Source organism: Nicotiana sylvestris, chromosome 6, assembly GCF_000393655.2.
Source record: "Nicotiana sylvestris chromosome 6, ASM39365v2, whole genome shotgun sequence".
Classification (NCBI taxonomy): Eukaryota; Viridiplantae; Streptophyta; class Magnoliopsida; order Solanales; family Solanaceae; genus Nicotiana; species Nicotiana sylvestris.
In genome coordinates this window covers 52,789,899-52,807,155 of record NC_091062.1, presented here as the reverse complement: position 1 = coordinate 52,807,155, position 17,257 = coordinate 52,789,899, and positions in this window count along the sequence as shown.

The window sequence follows — 17,257 nt, the reverse complement described above, 5'->3', positions numbered from 1 at the left end:
CATAGGTTTTATGGTTTATGAGCAAGTTTAGTAGAGTCTTGCGGATCAATATAGAGAAGTTTGTACGTATCTTCGAGAGGCTACCGAACTGTTAGAATATTTTTGCTTTGTTTTATTCTTGTCGTGCGGATTTGTTATTTCCGAAGGTTGAATCTTTACTTTTCTTTTCTCTCATAGATGGTGAGGACACATTCAGCCAGATCAGATGGGCAGGCACCAACACTTCCAAGCAGGGCCGCGAGAGGCTGGACCGAGGTAGAGGCTGAGGTGTGGCCCGTGCTACAGCTAGAGCAGCACCTGTGGAGCCACTAGTTTCTCCAGTGGAGGAGCAGGTTCCGGACGTTGTTGAGCTGGTGGGAGCAACTCAGATACCGGCATTACCAGTTGCTATGCCTTGTCTTTAGGAGACTTTAGTCGAGATCTTGAGTGTGCATACGAGCTTGGCTCTGGCGGGCATGATACCAGTTGCACCAGACAATTCTGAGGCTGGGGGAGGAGCCTAGACTCCTGCCGCCTGTACACCGGACCAACTAGCTCAAGGTTATCAAACATCGAGGGTTTTGCGAGTTCAGCCAGTTGTTGCTGCTCGGACCGAGGTTGGAACATCTTTGATTGATGAGGAGTAGAAGAGGTTAAAGCAATTTCAGAGGCTTCATCCTCCCCAATTCAGTGTAAGAGAGTCAGAGCATGCTTATGGTTTTCTTGATTTGTGGTATCAGATTCTTCGCACCGTGGGTCTTTTGGACTCCAATGGAGTTGACTTTACTACTTTAGCTGATCGGGCTAGCCTATAGGTGGTGGAAGACCTATGAGTTAGGATACCAGCTTGGGCAACACCACTAACATGACATCAATTCTCAGTTCTCTTCTTAGAGAAGTTTGTCCCATTGACTCACATAAAGAAGTTGCGTAGGGAGTTTGAGCAACTATGCTAGGAGGGCATGATTGTGACTCAGTACGAGATGAAATTTATGGAGTTGGCACGTCATGCAGTATTTTTGGTCCCTACTGAGAGGGAGAGGATCATGAGGTTCATTGGTGGCCTCAACTATGATGTTCGATATGGTATGGATCTAAAGTCTGAGATGGAGGATAGATTTGACAAGGTGATTGAGATTGCTAGACGCTTGAAGCATGTTTGGAGGCTTGATAAAGAGGAGAAGGAGGCCAAGAGGCCCCGTGGTTCAAGTGTATTGGTGGTGCCTCATCTGGAGGCCAGTCACATTACAATATAGGCCGTCCTTTTAGGCCTGCTCAGGCAACTCGTTGGATTCCTCGTGGTTTATCAGTTAGACACAACTCATACAGTGCTTTCCCAGTTTAGTCATCATTCAGTGCACTACCGACATAAAGTTCTTACCGTACTTTGTCTACTCAGGGTTCCATGAGCAGTTATTTAGGTTATTAGGGTCGGTCACAGGGTCAACAACCTCATTACAGGATGGGTTATTCTAGTGTGGAGAGTTTAGTCACCTCAAGAGGGATTGCCCCATACTTCTAAGTAGTGCACCACAACAGAGCACACATCTTATGGTTCCAGCATCAGTAGCTACACCACCCGTATAACCAGCTAGGGATAGGGCCTAGTCGGTTCAAGGTCAACTTGAGGGGGGGGGTTAGTTAGGTGGTAGACAGGCCCATTGCTATGCATTTCCCGCTAGGCCGGAGGTAGCTGCTTCCGACGCCGTGATCGCAAGTACTGTTTCAATGTGCCACATGGATTCTTCAGTGTTATTTGACCCTGGTTCCACTTATTCTTATGTTTCATAATATTTTGCTCGTTATTTTATGCCTCGTGATTCCCTTGATATTTTTGTTCATATATCTACACCTGTAGGTAATTCTGTTATGGTAGATCGTGCATATTGGTCTTATGTTGTTATCATCGGGGGGTATGAGACTAGGGTCAATATTTTATTTCTCAGTATGGTTGATTTTGAGGTGATTTTAGGTATGGATTGGCTATCTCCATACAATGCTATTCTTAATTGTCATGCTAAGATCGTGACATTGGCTGTGCCGGGGTTTCCTAGTTTGGAGTGGAGAGGTTCGCATGTTCACACTCCCAATAGAGTAATTTCATATTTGAAGGCTCAACGGATGGTTCAGAAGGGGTGTTTTGCGTATTTGGCCTTCACGAGAGGTGTTAGTGCTAATACTCCTACTGTTTTTAGTTAGTTCCAATAGTGGAGGAGTTCTCAGATGTATTTCCTACAGACCTGTCGGGCATGCCACCTGATAGGGATATTAATTTTGGTATTGGTTTGGTGCCGGGAACTCATCCCATCTCTATTCCACCATATCACATATCACTAGTGGAGTTGAAGCAATTGAAAGATCAATTACAGGAATTTCTTGATACGGGTTTCATTTGGCCTAGTATGTCACCTTGGGGTGCACTGGTACTATTTGTAAAGAAGAAAGATGGTTTTATAAGGATATGCATTGACTTATGAGTTTTCAGGACTTGTTATGGGCTTTCAGGAGCTTTCAGAAACCGTTATGGGCCTTATGAGTTCTTGGTGATGTCTTTTGGGTTGACCAATGCCCAACAACTTTGACGCATTTGATGAAGAATATATTTTAGCTTTATCTAGATTCCTTAGTCATTGTGTTCATTGATGATATATTGGTGTATTCTCGCAGCTAGGAGGAGCATGAGTAGCTCTTGAAGATCGTGCTCCTTTCCTTGAGGAAGAAGAAGTTATATGCTAAATTCTCCAAATGTGAGTTCTGGTTAGACTCGGTGGCATTCTTGGGTCATGTGGTGTCTAGTGAGGGGATTCAGGTGGATATGAAGAATATTGAGGCAATTTGGAGTTGGCCCAAACCTTCTACTACTACCATGATCCAGATATTCTTGCGTTGGCTGATATTATCGCCATTTTGTGGAGGGGTTTTCATCTATCGCACCCCTATTGACTAGGTTGATGCAGAAGGGTGCCCAATTCAGGTGATTTGATGAGTATGAGGAGAGCTTTTAGAACCTTAAGACTGCCTTGATTACAACTCAGTTCTAGTGTTGCCTTCGGGATCAGGTTTATATACAGTCTATTGTGATACTTTGCGGGTTGGAATTGGGTGTGTGCTATTGCAATAAGGTAGAGTGATTATTTATGCTCACGTCAGTTGAAGCTCCATGAGAAGAACTAACCAGTGCATGATTTGGAGTTAGCAAACATTGTTTACATGCTCAAGATTTAGTATCACTATCTTTATGGCGTGTATTGTGAGGTGCGCACAGATCATAGATGTCTCCAACATCTATTCAGGCTAAAGGATTTGAAGGCAACAGAGGTGGTTAGATCAATTTAAAAACTATGATATCACCATTCTTTATCATCTAGGGAAGGCCAATGTGGTGGATGATGCTTTGAGAAGGAAGGCGGAGAGCATGAGAAGTCTTGATTTTATCCCAGCCAGAGAGAGACCATTACCTTTTGATGTTTAGGCTTTGGCCAACTTGTTCGTGAGGTTGGATATTTCAGAGCCTAGCAGGGTTCTTGCTTGTGTTGTATCACGGTTATTCTTTTTGAGCGCATCAAGGCACATCAGTATGATGATCCCCACTTGCTTGTCCTTAGGGACACAGTGCAACACGAGGATGCTAAGGAGGTTACTATTGGTGATAATGGGGTATTGTGGCTTCGAGGCCGTATTTGTGTGCCTAATTGGGATGGGTTGCAAGAGTTGATACTTGAGAAGGCCCATAGTTGCAGTATTCCATTCATCCGGGTGACGCAAAGAATTTCCATTATTTGAGGCAACATTATTGGTGGAAGAAGATGAGAAAGGATATTGATGAGTATGTTGTTTGGTGTTTGAACTGTCAACAGTTAAATTATAAGTATCCGAGAATGGGTGGTTCGCTTCAAAAGATAGATATACCAGAGTGGAAGTGGGAGCGTATCACTATGGATTTTGTAGTTGGGCTTCCATGGACTTTAAGGAGCTTTGATATGATATGGGTCATTATGGATAGGGTGACCAAGTCTGCACACTTCATTCCAGTCATGACTACTTACTTTTCAAAGCAGGTGGCTCGGATTTATCTTCGAGAGATTATTTGCGTTCATGTTGTTCCCGTGTCAATTATCGCGGATCAAGACGCTCAGTTCACATTGTATTTTTGGAGAGAAGTGCAACGTGAGTTGAGCACACAGGTCGAGCTGCGTATAGCATTCTATTCCCAAATGGATAGACAGTCCGAGCGTACTATTCAGTTCTTGGAGGACATGTTGCGAGCATATGTCATTTATTTTGGGGGCTAGTAGGATCAGTTTCTATTGTTAGTAGAGTTCTTCTTCTACAACAACAACTACCAGTCGAGTATCCAAATGGCTCCATATGAGGCCTTATATATGGTGCGATGTCGTTCACTGGTTGGTTGGTTTGAGCCAGGGAGGCTAGGTTGTTGGGCACTAATCTAGTTTGTGATGCTTTGGAGAAAGTGAAATTGATTCAGGAGCAGCTTCGCACATCACAGTCCAGTAAGAAGAGTTATATTGATAGGAAGGATCGTGATGTGGCATACATAGTAGGTGAGAAGGTTCTACTCATAGTTTCACCCATGAAGGGTATGATGAGGTTTGGGGAAGAAGCGCAAGTTGAGACCTCGGTATATTGTTCCATTTAAGGTCTTGGATAGGGTTGGTGAGGTGGCTTATAGACTTGCCTTGCCACCTACTCTATCAGGAGTTCATCTAGTATTTCAGGATTCTATGCTCCAGAAGTACTATGAGGACCCGTCGCATATCTTAGATTTAAGCTCAGTGCATTTGGACAAGGATTTGACTTATGAAGAGGAGCCATTGTCCATTTTGGATAGGTAGGTTTGCAAACTGAGGTCAAAGAATATTACTTTGGTGAAGATTCAGTGGAGGGGTCAACCGGTTGAGGAGCAACTTGGGAGACCGGGCATGATATGTTGAGCAGATATCCTCACCTTTTTGGCACTTCAAGTATGATTCTATAATCGTTTGAGGATGAACATTTATTTAAGTGGCGGAGAATGTAATGACCTAACCGGTTATTTTGTGTATTTTAGTCCTCTTACCCTATTCATTTCCTTTTTATGTTCACTTTATGTTTTGTAACTTGAAGGGTTTGTTGGTTTGGTCCCGGGAAGATTTTAGAGGGAGTTGGAACACTTGATTTTATTCTGGAATCTTAAGTTATAGGAGTTGACCGAGCTTTGACTTATGTGTAGATGGTCTCGAATTGGCATTTGATGATTCTAATAGTTTTGTATGGTATTTCAAACATAGGCATATGTCCGGAGTTGGAGGTTCCTAAATTGATTTGGCTCTTTTTGGCGAAAGATGGTATGTAAATGTTTGGACGGTTCATAGGTTTGATTGAGAGTTGACTTTATTGATATTGTCACGACCCAAACCGATGGGCCGCGATAGGTGCCCGAGTCCTACCTGTCAAACACCTCTAAGAATGCGTCTAAGATGTAAACCTGAATAACATCTACTAAATTACGAGAATAATAAATATGCCCAAAAAGACATACATACATATACGTGCAACATACGTAAGGCGAACCGACAAGACTGCTATAGACAACTATATATATTAAAATTGGAAGTCGGCAAGGCCACATACTATCCAACTAGACATATGTCTACAGACCTCTAATAGAAATATAACCGTACAAAGATGGTACTGATCCACGTCTTACCCATATATATATACACAAATATATCGTACCAAAATCAAAGCAGCTCCAAATCAAGTGGAGCACGCCAACTCTCGCAGATCAGGGATCCTAATAAGGAGGACTATCAGCTTTCCTACCTACACCTGCGGGCATGAAACGCAAACCCCGTGAAATAGGGCGTTAGTACGAAAAATGTACTAAGTATGTAAGGCATGAAATTAGTACGTAAAAGACATAGATGAAACATGGAACAAAGAAACACGTCTTTAAATCTGAATAACTTTGTAAATTCGGAGACATTTATAATGTCATGCACGTGCGTATAAATGTTGTGCCATGAATAGGTATAGGTGTACATAATATCATCAAGCCAGTGAGGGCATCCCATCATATTGTCTCGGCCACTGTGGGTAACATCATGAACACATACCAACTGATTAGGTGGTGGTGCATATATAATGCCGTAACCTTTTCCCATATACCATATACATATATTTACATATATACGCATATATAACGCCATCTGGTCATGGGTCAATGTACATGTATAAATGAATGAAATGCATGAAAAATATGTAATAATCTCAATATTCCTTCCGGATAAACTTTTTCAACTGAGTATTATTCTGAGACCCATGAATAGAAAATAATAATAATAATTCACATGGGGAATCAAGAATATAGACACCCCTAGTATTTCTATGAATAGAGTAATTTATGGAAAATATACGTTTGCTTGTTTCTTCTATATAATTTGGACCATGCCAAAAGGAAGAAGGGATGCCTTAACATACCTGGAGTAGGGAAAACTCCATATAATATTCCGTTGGAAAACATAAAGGTTATTGAATGAATTTAGAACTAAAAAAAAATCAGATTAAGCTTCTGCTTTTTGAAATCCTTGAACGAAATTTGCTCCTGCTTCTTTGAAATTTATGAACGAAATGGCTTCTGATTCTATGAAGCTTTCTTGGAACGATAATTAGCTTATGCTTCTAACATTTCCTTTGAACTATGATTGATATAGCAACAATGATTCATGGGTGTTCTCATCCTAAATGAGATAAGACTATTCAAGGTTAGTGTTGCTAACGGAGCATTGATATCTATTTTGCCATTTTTGATGGCTGAATTTTGTAGAGCTAATTTTTACCAAGGTAAATTTAGGTTACATATGTAAGTTCAGGCTAGACATATGAGAAGCAGAAATTGGATAAGAGGAGATTCAAGTCAAATTATCTCTTGTTTATCAAATGAATGTTATCATCAAATAATGGAGTCTTATCTTAGTTAAATTTTATTTTAATCCTTAGATAGACACCTACTCACACATTACTATGAGTCATTTTCTTGATTCATGGTGATGTGCCATGTTTTTGGAAGGGAAGAAGGGGTTAACCTTATCCACTTATTTTATTAATTAACTAGGTAATGTCCTGTTACCCGGTAATTAACCAATTACTCGTATAATTAAGAATTATCTCAAATTACTTAAAATTCTATTTAATTTTGATATACTTTATACATCGAACTACCATGGTCATATGGTACCTTGCATGGTACTAGTCCATAATTATCGGGTATTATCGCTCGACCCGTATTTTATCCTATATTGGCCACCTTCAATGAAACTTGTTTTCTTTAATTCGTGTACCCTTTGTCCTTCATGATACTTATTTATCGCTTGTTATAAATAGTGTAAATACATTAACCTCAAGATAATATCATCCCCGAGTCCACATCGGTTAACTTAAAACAAAACTTTAACGTATGAAAATGCGAAATGTAATATCCTCCCCCCTAGAAACATTCGTCCTGGAATGTTTAACTCTCCGGGATCTATATAACCTTGGCAGCGTCGCCTTTGTAACAATATTACTACCAACTCGTCCTGTAGAAACTTAATAGTTCAGCGCCACACAGGATCACAAGAATCAATAACGACAATGGCCTCACATGGCCAACAACAATAGCTGACACCAGAATCGATACACGTACCTTAAGGTTATGACGTCTCAGTAGGACCCTTCTTTGGAAGAGGAAATAAGTAGGAATATCTAGACTTCATGTCTTCCTTAGCCTCCCAAGTCATTTCTTCCACATTGCTGTTCCTTCAAAGTACTTTCAGGGAGGCTACCTTCTTATTCCGTAGCTTGCGGATTTGTCGGTCTAGGATGTCAACCAAAATTTCCTCATAAGACAAGTCCTCTGTAATCTGTACATCATCCATGGGCACCACTCGGGTAGGATCACCAATTCACTTTCGTAACATAGATACATGAAAAATCGAATGGACAGACTCCAACTCTGAGGGCAATTCTAACTCATAAGCTACTTGGCCCACTCTCCGAATGATCCTATAAGGACCAATATATCGAGGGCTAAGTTTGCCTTTATTGACAAACCTTATAACACCCTTTATAGGTGACACCATTAAGAACACCCAGTCATCAACCCCGAACTCTAAATTTTGTCGCCATACTTCAGAATATGACTTATAACGACTCTAAGCTGCAATAGTCGATCCCGAATCAACTTTACTTTTTCTATGGCTTGCTGAACCAGGTCTGGCCCATGTAACCCAGATTCTCCAACATCAAACCACCCTATAGGTGACCTACACTTCCATCCGTAGAGAGCTTCGTATGGAGTCATCTGAATACTGGAATGATAGCTATTATTAAATGTGAACTCAATAAGTGGAAGATGATCATCCCATCTACCTTTGAAGTCTATCACACAAGCTCGTAACATATCTTCTAGTGTCTGAATAGTACGCTCAGCCTGTCCGTCTGTCTGGGGATGAAACGTTGTACTAAGACTTACTTGAGTCCCCACTCCTTTTTGGAAGGACCTCCAGAAGTTAGCTGTAAATTGAGCTTCTCTATCCGAGATAATTGATACAGGGACACCATGCAGTCGTACTATCTCCTTAATATAAAGCCTTGCATAATCCTCTGAGGAATATATAGTTCTAACGAGCAAAAAATGGGCTGATTTTGTAAGCCTATCAACTACCACCCATATCGAATTGAACTTACGCTGGGTATGAGGTAAGCCTACGATGAAGTGTATATTGATTACTTCCCATTTCCAAGTCGGAATCTCCATAGCTTGCAATAACCCACAAGGTTTTTGATGCTCAATTTTAACCTGCTAACTGTTAGGACACTGAGCAACAAATTCTACTGTATCCTTTTTCATTCCATCCCACCAATATACTTCCCTGATATCATGATACATATTTGTTGCTCATGGATGGATATCATAACGAGAATAGTGAGTTTCTCCCATAACCTACTGACGCAACCTGCAACATTAGGCACACATAATCGCCTTTGATATCTGAGGACTCCATATTCTATAATTTCAAGCGGTGTCTTCTCCTTTTGAAGAGTGGTATCCCTATAATGAACTAACATAGGATCCTCATACTAGCGTTCCTTTACTTCAGTTACTAAAGAGGATGTTTCCGTATACTGAATAGTAATTTTAATATCACCTAAGTTTAGTAACCGAACTCCAAGACTAGCTAGCTTATGAACCTCATGGGCCATTCCCCTCTTTTCTGGCTGTAAATACGATAGGCTACCCATAGATCTACGGTTAAGGGCATTGGCTACTACATTCGCCTTCCCCAGATGGTATAAAATATCAACGTCATAGTCTTTAAGTAGCTCCAACCATCTCCTTTGACGTAGATTCAATTCCTTTTTCTTGAAGATGTACTGAAGGCTCTTATGATCCGTATAGATATCAATGTGAATGTCATACAAGTAGTGCCTCAACATATTTAGTGCATGAATCACCGCGGCTAACTCTAAATCATGGGTCGGGTAGTTCTTCTTGTGCTTTCTTAGTTGTCTAGAAGCATAAGCCACAACATTACCATGCTGTATCAGCACACAACCCAACCCAACGCCTGAAGTGTCACAATAGATAACGTAACTATCGGTCCCTTCTGGAAGCATTAGAACCGGTGCTGACGTTAATATGTCCTTTAATGCTTAGAAACTCCGTTCGCAAGCATCAATCCATTAAAACTTTGCTCCCTTCTGAGGTAACTTTGTCAAAGGTACTGAAAGGGAAGAAAATCCCTCTACAGATCTCCTGTAATAACCTACCAAACCAAGAAAGCTACGAACCTCCGTCGATGTTGTAGGTCTAGGCCAAGGCTTTACTACCTCAATCTTTTGTGTATCCACCCAAATGCCTTCACCCAAAATGATATTCCCAAGGAAAGCTACAGAATTCAACCAGAATTCACATTTAGGGAATTTTGCATACAAATTCCCTTTTTGTAGAACTCTGAGCACAGTGCGCAGATAATCTGTATGCTCAGCCTCTGAACAAGAATACACCAATATATTGTCGATAAATATAATTACGAATAGATCTAAAAAGGGTCTGAACACACGGTTCATCAAATCCATGAATACTGCTGGGGCATTGGTAAAACCAAACGGCATAACACAAAACTTAAAGTGCCCATATCTGGTCCTGAATGCTGTCTTCGGAATATCTTTATCCTTAACCCTTACCTGATAGTATCCGGACCTCAAGTCTATTTTTGAAAAACACTTGGTACCTTGCAACTGATCAAATAAATCGTCAATCCTCGGGATCAGGTACTTATTCTTGATCGTTACCTTATTCAACTATCTATAATCAATACACATCCGTATGGAACCATCTTTATTCCTTAAAAATAACACAGGTGCTCCCCGCGGTGATGTACTAGGTCTAATAAAGCCTTTTTCAACCAAGTCCCTTAGCTATTCCTTTAACTCTTTCAGCTTCGCGGGGGCCATTTTATAGGGAGGAATAGATATTGGATGAGTATTTGGTAGTAGGTCAATGGAAAACTCAATTTCTCGCTCTGGCAGAAGACCTACAAGCTCATCGGGAAAAAAATCAGGAAACTCATTCACCACAGGGATGGACAGAATGGTTGGTAACTCCACTTCCAAATCTTAAACCTGAACTAAGTGTTAAATACAGCCCTTTCTGATCATCTTCCTTGCTTTGATATAGGAAATGAATCTTCCTTTTGGAGATGCCGTATTACCTTTCCACTCTAAAACAGGCTCCCCTAAAAATTAAAATCGGACTATCTTTGATCTATAATCAACGTTGGCATGATAAGAAGCCAATCCATGCCCATTATAACATCAAATTCTACCATATCTAACTCGATTAAGTCCTCTACGGTAGATCAACCATGAACTACTATTATACAACCCCTATATACTTGCTTAGCTATCACCGAGTCCCCAACAGGTGTAGACACCTCAAAAGGTTTAACCAATTCAGGTTGTATTCCAAACTTACTAGCAACCAACGGGGTAACGTATGATAAGGTGGAACCTGGGTCAATCACTGCATATACATCATATAAGGAGACTGATAATATACCTATAACAACATCAGGGGATGACTCCTGGTCTTGTCGTCCTGCCAAGGCATAAATGCGGTTCTAAGGACTGCTCTAGCTAGATACTCCACATCTACCTCTACCACAATGGGTCAAGAACCTATCAACTCTGGCACGCCTAAGCTCTAATGGCAGATAATGACGAAGAAAAGCTTTTGTAAACTCCTAACATACTGCTGGAGTGGCATCCCCACCTCTGGACAATTCCCAAAACTTGTACAAATTAATTGCAACATTTCAGAGTCTATAGGAAGCTAGCTCAACTGACTCAGTCGTAGTGGCCTTCATTATTGTTAACGTCCTCTGCACTCTAACAATAAATACTTGAGGGTCTTCATTCGGATCTGCCCTAGTGAATATTGGAGGGTCTAAATTAATGAAGTCATGAACCCTCGCACTGACAGATCTATCTACATGACCAATACCTATATCCTGACGTCGAGCCTGCACGACTACTAATCGGGTTAATAGCTGAATAACATCTCTCATCTCCTGACCTGGTGTATCTGGATGAGGTGTTGAATGTACTAGGGAGAGCGCCGGGGCTGGTGCCCCTCGGAGCTCTTCTGGAAAGGGCGGGGTATGTGAAGTCTGGATGGAACCTTACCATGAGACTCTCCCTGAGCCTGGTAACTCGTGGCGCTCGACTATTAGTCTTACCATCCACGTACTTTCCCTTATGGGTGGTCGTACTCTTTGGAGGCATCGTTGAAAATATAACATATCATTAGGAACATGAATTCTTGTATCGTACGATCTGAGATAAAAAGAGACGATAACATCCTATATGTCCTTTAGCCTCCTGTTTATAAGTGTGGTGCACAACACACCCATAAACAAGACTCTACTAGACATAGTCTGAAGACAACCCTATGACAGAACTGCTCTGATACCACTTTTATCACGACCCAAACCACTGGGCCACGACGGGTGCCCGAGTCCTACCTGTCAAACACCTCTAAGCATGTGTCTAAGATGTAAACCTGAATAACATCTGCTGAATTATGAGAATAATGTACATGAAAGAAATCTGCTTATAAAGGCATACATATATATATACATGAAACATAAGTAAGGCGAGCTGACAAGGCTTCTATAGACAACTATACATCTCAAAAATGGAAGCCGGTAAGGCCAAATACTATCCAACTAGACATACTGTCTACAGACCTCTAATTGAAATATAACTGTACAAAGACGAGATTGAGCCACGTCATACGCATATATATATATATATATATATATATATACATACATATATATATATATATATACAAACATATCATACCAAAATCAAAGCAGCTCCGAATCAAATGGAGCACGCCAACTCTCGCTGATTAGGGATCCTAAGAAGGGGGGCCGTCAGCTTGCCTACCTACACCTGCGAGCATGAAATGCAGGCCCCATGAAATATGGCATCAATACGAAAAATGTACTGAGTATGTAAGGAATGAAAATTAGTATGTAAAAGACATAGATGAAAATGGAATAAAGATACACGTCTTTAAATCTGAATAACTTTGTAAATTCTGAAACATTTATAATGTCATGCACGTGCGTATAAATGTCGTGCCAAGCATAGGTATGGGTGTACATAATATCATCAAGCCACTGAGGGCATCCCATCATATCGTCTCGGCCACTATGGGCAACATCATCAACATATACCAATTGATCAGGTGGTGGTGTGTATATAATGCCGTAACCTTTTTCTATATCCCATATACATATATTTACATATGTACGCATATATAATGCCATCTGGTCATGGGTCAATATACATTTATAAATGAATGAAATGCATGAATAATATGTAATAATCTCAATATTCCTTCCGGATAAACTTTTTCAACTGCGTATTATTCTGAGACCCATGAACAGAAGATAATAATAATAATTCATATGGGAAATCAAGAATATAGAAACCCCTAGTATTTCTATGAATAGAGTAATTTATGGAAACTGTGCGTTTGCTCGTTTCTTTTGTATAATTTGGACCATGCCAAAAGAAAGAAGGGATATCCTTAACATACCTGGAGTAGGAAAAACTCCGTATAATATTCCGTTGGAAAACCTTCGTTGATTGAACTTAGAACTCAAAAAAAATCGGATTAAGCTTCTGCTTTTTGAAATCCTTGAACAAAATTTGCTCCTGCTTCTTTGAAATTCATGAACGAAATTGCTTCTGATTCTATGAAGCTTTCTTGGAATTATAATTAGATTCTGCTTCTAATGTTTCCTTTGAACTAAGATTGATATAGCAACAATGATTCATGGGTGTTCTCATCCTAAATGAGATAAGCCTATTCAAGGTTAGTGTTGCTAACTAAGCATTGATCTCTATTTTGCCATTTTTGATGGCTGAATTTTGTAGAGCTAATTTTTACCAAGGTTAATTTAGGTTGCATATGTAAGTTCAAGCTAGACATATGTGAAGCAGGAAATTGGATAAGAGGAGCTTCAAGTCAAATTATCTCATGTTTATCAAATGAATGTTATCATCAAATAATGGAGTCTTATCTTGGTTAAATTTTATTTTAATCCTTAGGTAGACACCTACTCATACATTACTATGAGTCTTTTTCTTGATTGTTGGCCTTGTGCCACATTTCTGGAAGGGAAGAAGGGGTTAATCTTATCCACTTATTTTATTAATTAACTACCCGGTAATTAATCAATTACCCGTATAATTTAGAATTATCTTAAATTACTTAAAATTCTATTTATTTTTAATATACTTTATACATCGAACTACCATGGTCATATGGTACCTTGCATGGTACTAGTCCATAATTATTGGGTATTATCACTCGACCCGTATTTTATCCCAAATCGGCCACCTTCAACGAAACCCATTTTCTTTAATTCGTGTACCCTTTGTCCTTCATGACACTTTTTTATCACTTGTTATAAATAGCATAAATACGTTAACCTCAAGATAATCTCATCCCCGAGTCCACGTCAGTTAATTAAAATGAAACTTTAACGTACAAAAAAGCGAAATGTAACAGATATCGTGTTCGTATTGTTGTTTTGAGAGTTGGAATAGTTCCATTATGCCATGTGGGACATGTGTGCAAAATCTAAGGTCATTCCATGTTTTTTAGGCATGTTCAACGCAAGTTTTGAATTTGAAAATTTGGATTAATTCATTAAGTTTGAATTGATGTGCATTTCGTGGGTTTGATGTGAATTTGTGTTATTTGAGGCCTCGAGTAATTTTATGTTGTATTTTATGACTTGTTAGTGTGATTAGATGGGGTTCTAGAGGCCTCAGGTGTGTTTTGGATGGATTTTGTATCATTTTGGATTTAGTTGGCATTGATATAGTTTGCTGAGTTCTAGTGTTTTCGCATCTGCAAAAATTTGGCTGCAGATGTGAAGCCTTAGATACGACCTTGGATGTGCACATACGAGATTTGTCCTGGTAGGGGGAAGTCCGGAGATGCGGAGATTTTTTGTAGAAGCGGATACGCTTCTATGATGTGGAGTTTGCAGAAGCGCAAGGTCGAATAGTAAGTGACTTTCGCATCTGCGGATGGTTTTCCATAGATCCAGAACCGCATAAGTGATTTTTTTCTACAAAACATATTTATTTCAAGGGGTTTATTATTTTTTCACATTTTGAGATTGGGATCTTGGATTTGGGCGATTTTGGAGGTAATTTTTATAACTTTCTTTAGGGTAAGTATTTTTTACTCGTATTTAGTTATTATTCATCGTTCCATCCTTGATTTTTACTTTTAGTTTGGTGTTTCTATGAGAAACAATTGAGGATTTTGGTAAAAACTTATCTAAAATGTAAATTCGAGATTTGAACCTCGATTTGGAGTCAAAATTGGATGAACATTGTATGGTTAGACTCGTATTGGAATGACGGTTCGGAATTTATGAGTTTTGTCGGGTTCCAGAGTGTAGGCCCAGGGTTGAATTTATGGTTTGAGTTTGTATAGTTGTTAAATATCATCGATTTATTATTTGATTAGTTACTTATGATATTTATTGCTATTATTAAGTTATTTGGCTATATTCGAGCCGTCCAAAGGTTGATAAATGCGGGAAGGGATTTCTAGAGTATTGATTTGGCTTGCTTGAAGAAATATGTTACCTAAACTTGGTTGAGGCGCTAGTTGCTTGAGTTATTAGTGTTGGCTCTGCGCTATGAGTGGCACACATGTGAGGGAATTGATCCCATGTGCGTGTACCGGGGAATTATCCATGCTCGGGGTAGTGACTAGACTATTATATGACATGAATTGATTGATAAACTTCATGTTATCATGCTTCTTATGTTGCATCTCCTCTATGAGCTAATTGAATTATGTTAGAGATTATTTGTTGGTTGATCTTCTGTTAAAAAATGTTAATTGCTATTCTTGTGGCGTAATCACCTGATTTGACCTATGTTAGTACACTTCGCACATGCCTACACCTTAGCATGTCACTTATATTAGTACTTGAGTATGTAATTTGATGTCCATTTGTTTCGGTATATGTATCCTTGTATATGCTTTCTGTGTGATATGCACTAGGTTGATACCACGTGAGCGGTCCATGCCGATTAGAGTTATGTTAGCACGTAAGTTATTTGTGTAGTTGTTATATATGACACGTTAGTTATCCATTGCGCATGTAGATAAGGATCCATCTCCCTAGGGTTACCCTCTCATATTTCTCTCTTGATGGTGTACACATAGTATGAGGATATCTGGCCAGTGTTTGATTTGGTTATTGCATTTCTCCTCTACTCTCAATTTCCTAGGATATATACAAATTTTTTTCTCATATCTTCTCTATATTCTAGATCAGGAATGTAGACATGCCTTGCTTTGCAAATCTTCTATATATGCGGGTTGTTAACTGAAATAGAGTTTGTTATGCTTTTTTCGTACACCGAAGTGGCTTTATCCGTCATTTATGACTTGATAATATTATTTTTATGTACTTGTGGCATTGATGAATTGAGCATGTTATTAGCAAGTATCATTAATAATGTAACGATCCAACCAGTTATTTTGAGGATTAGCGTTCTGATCGGTGACTAAAGGTCTCAGGCAGCTTCGTATTATGTATTATGACTAGCGTGTGTGGTTGAGTTTGATTTTTAGACGATTCAAGATGGATTTGGAAGGATGATTCTTGTTCTAGAAGCTTAAGTGAAAAAAGTTGACCGTAGTTTGACTTTTGTGTAGACGACTCCGGAATGGTGTTTTGATGATTCTAATAGCTTTGTATGGTGATTTTAGACTTGGGCATGTGTCCGTATTTGGATTTGGAGGTTTGTAGGTTGATTTGATGCATTTTGGCAAAAAATTGAAAGTTTAAGGTTTGGAAAGGTTGAGAGGTTTGACCGAGAGTTGATTTTGGAGATATCAGACCCGAGCACAGTTAGCTTGTTGATTGTGAGGATTCAAGGTAGAGAAACTTGGTCATTGCAGTCCCTTGGAGTCCTTTCCTTATATTGTACTGTCGGTTGTCATTTGAATAGTATTGTATTTTGATATTTGAAATCTTTCCATGTACTTAGCTAGAGTTCGTAACTTTGTATTACCAGCCCTGGGGGGTTGTTATGATTATTTCCTCTTAGGCTTATTCTGCTCTTGTTTCGATATTTATAATAAACTGTGTTTTAAATTATTATTTTTAAAATTGGCTTAATCGTTGTTAGTAATCAGGTTACCTAGTCTTAGAGACTAGGTGCCATCACGACGCTTGCGGTGGGTTTTTGGGTCGTGATAAGCTGGTATCCGAGTTGAGGATGAGATCATCACATTTTCATGTGGTTATATATGTTTGAACCAGGCTACATGACGTGGTGGAGTTGTATTAGGATAAGTTCCTTGTGATTAGTTTATATGTTTTGATTCTCCCGTGTGGAATTGATTCGTAGTATGGTAGTGATAGGGAGTTTTGTATGTCGGGATTGTTTGATAATTCTCTCATGTGTTTCTCTTTGTATATTTAGTCTTATTCGTGTTATGCTTATTAGGCTTTAACTTGCTAAGTGTACGCCCAAGTGGCGTTAGATATGACTTGTCGATTTGAGTGAATGGTTATAGGATCTTCATGTTCCTTGCATAGTTGTCAGTGTTGTGGAGGTTTAGAACTGGGTTCTAGCTAATATGAGGTTAATTGCCGATGCGGAAATAATTATGGGC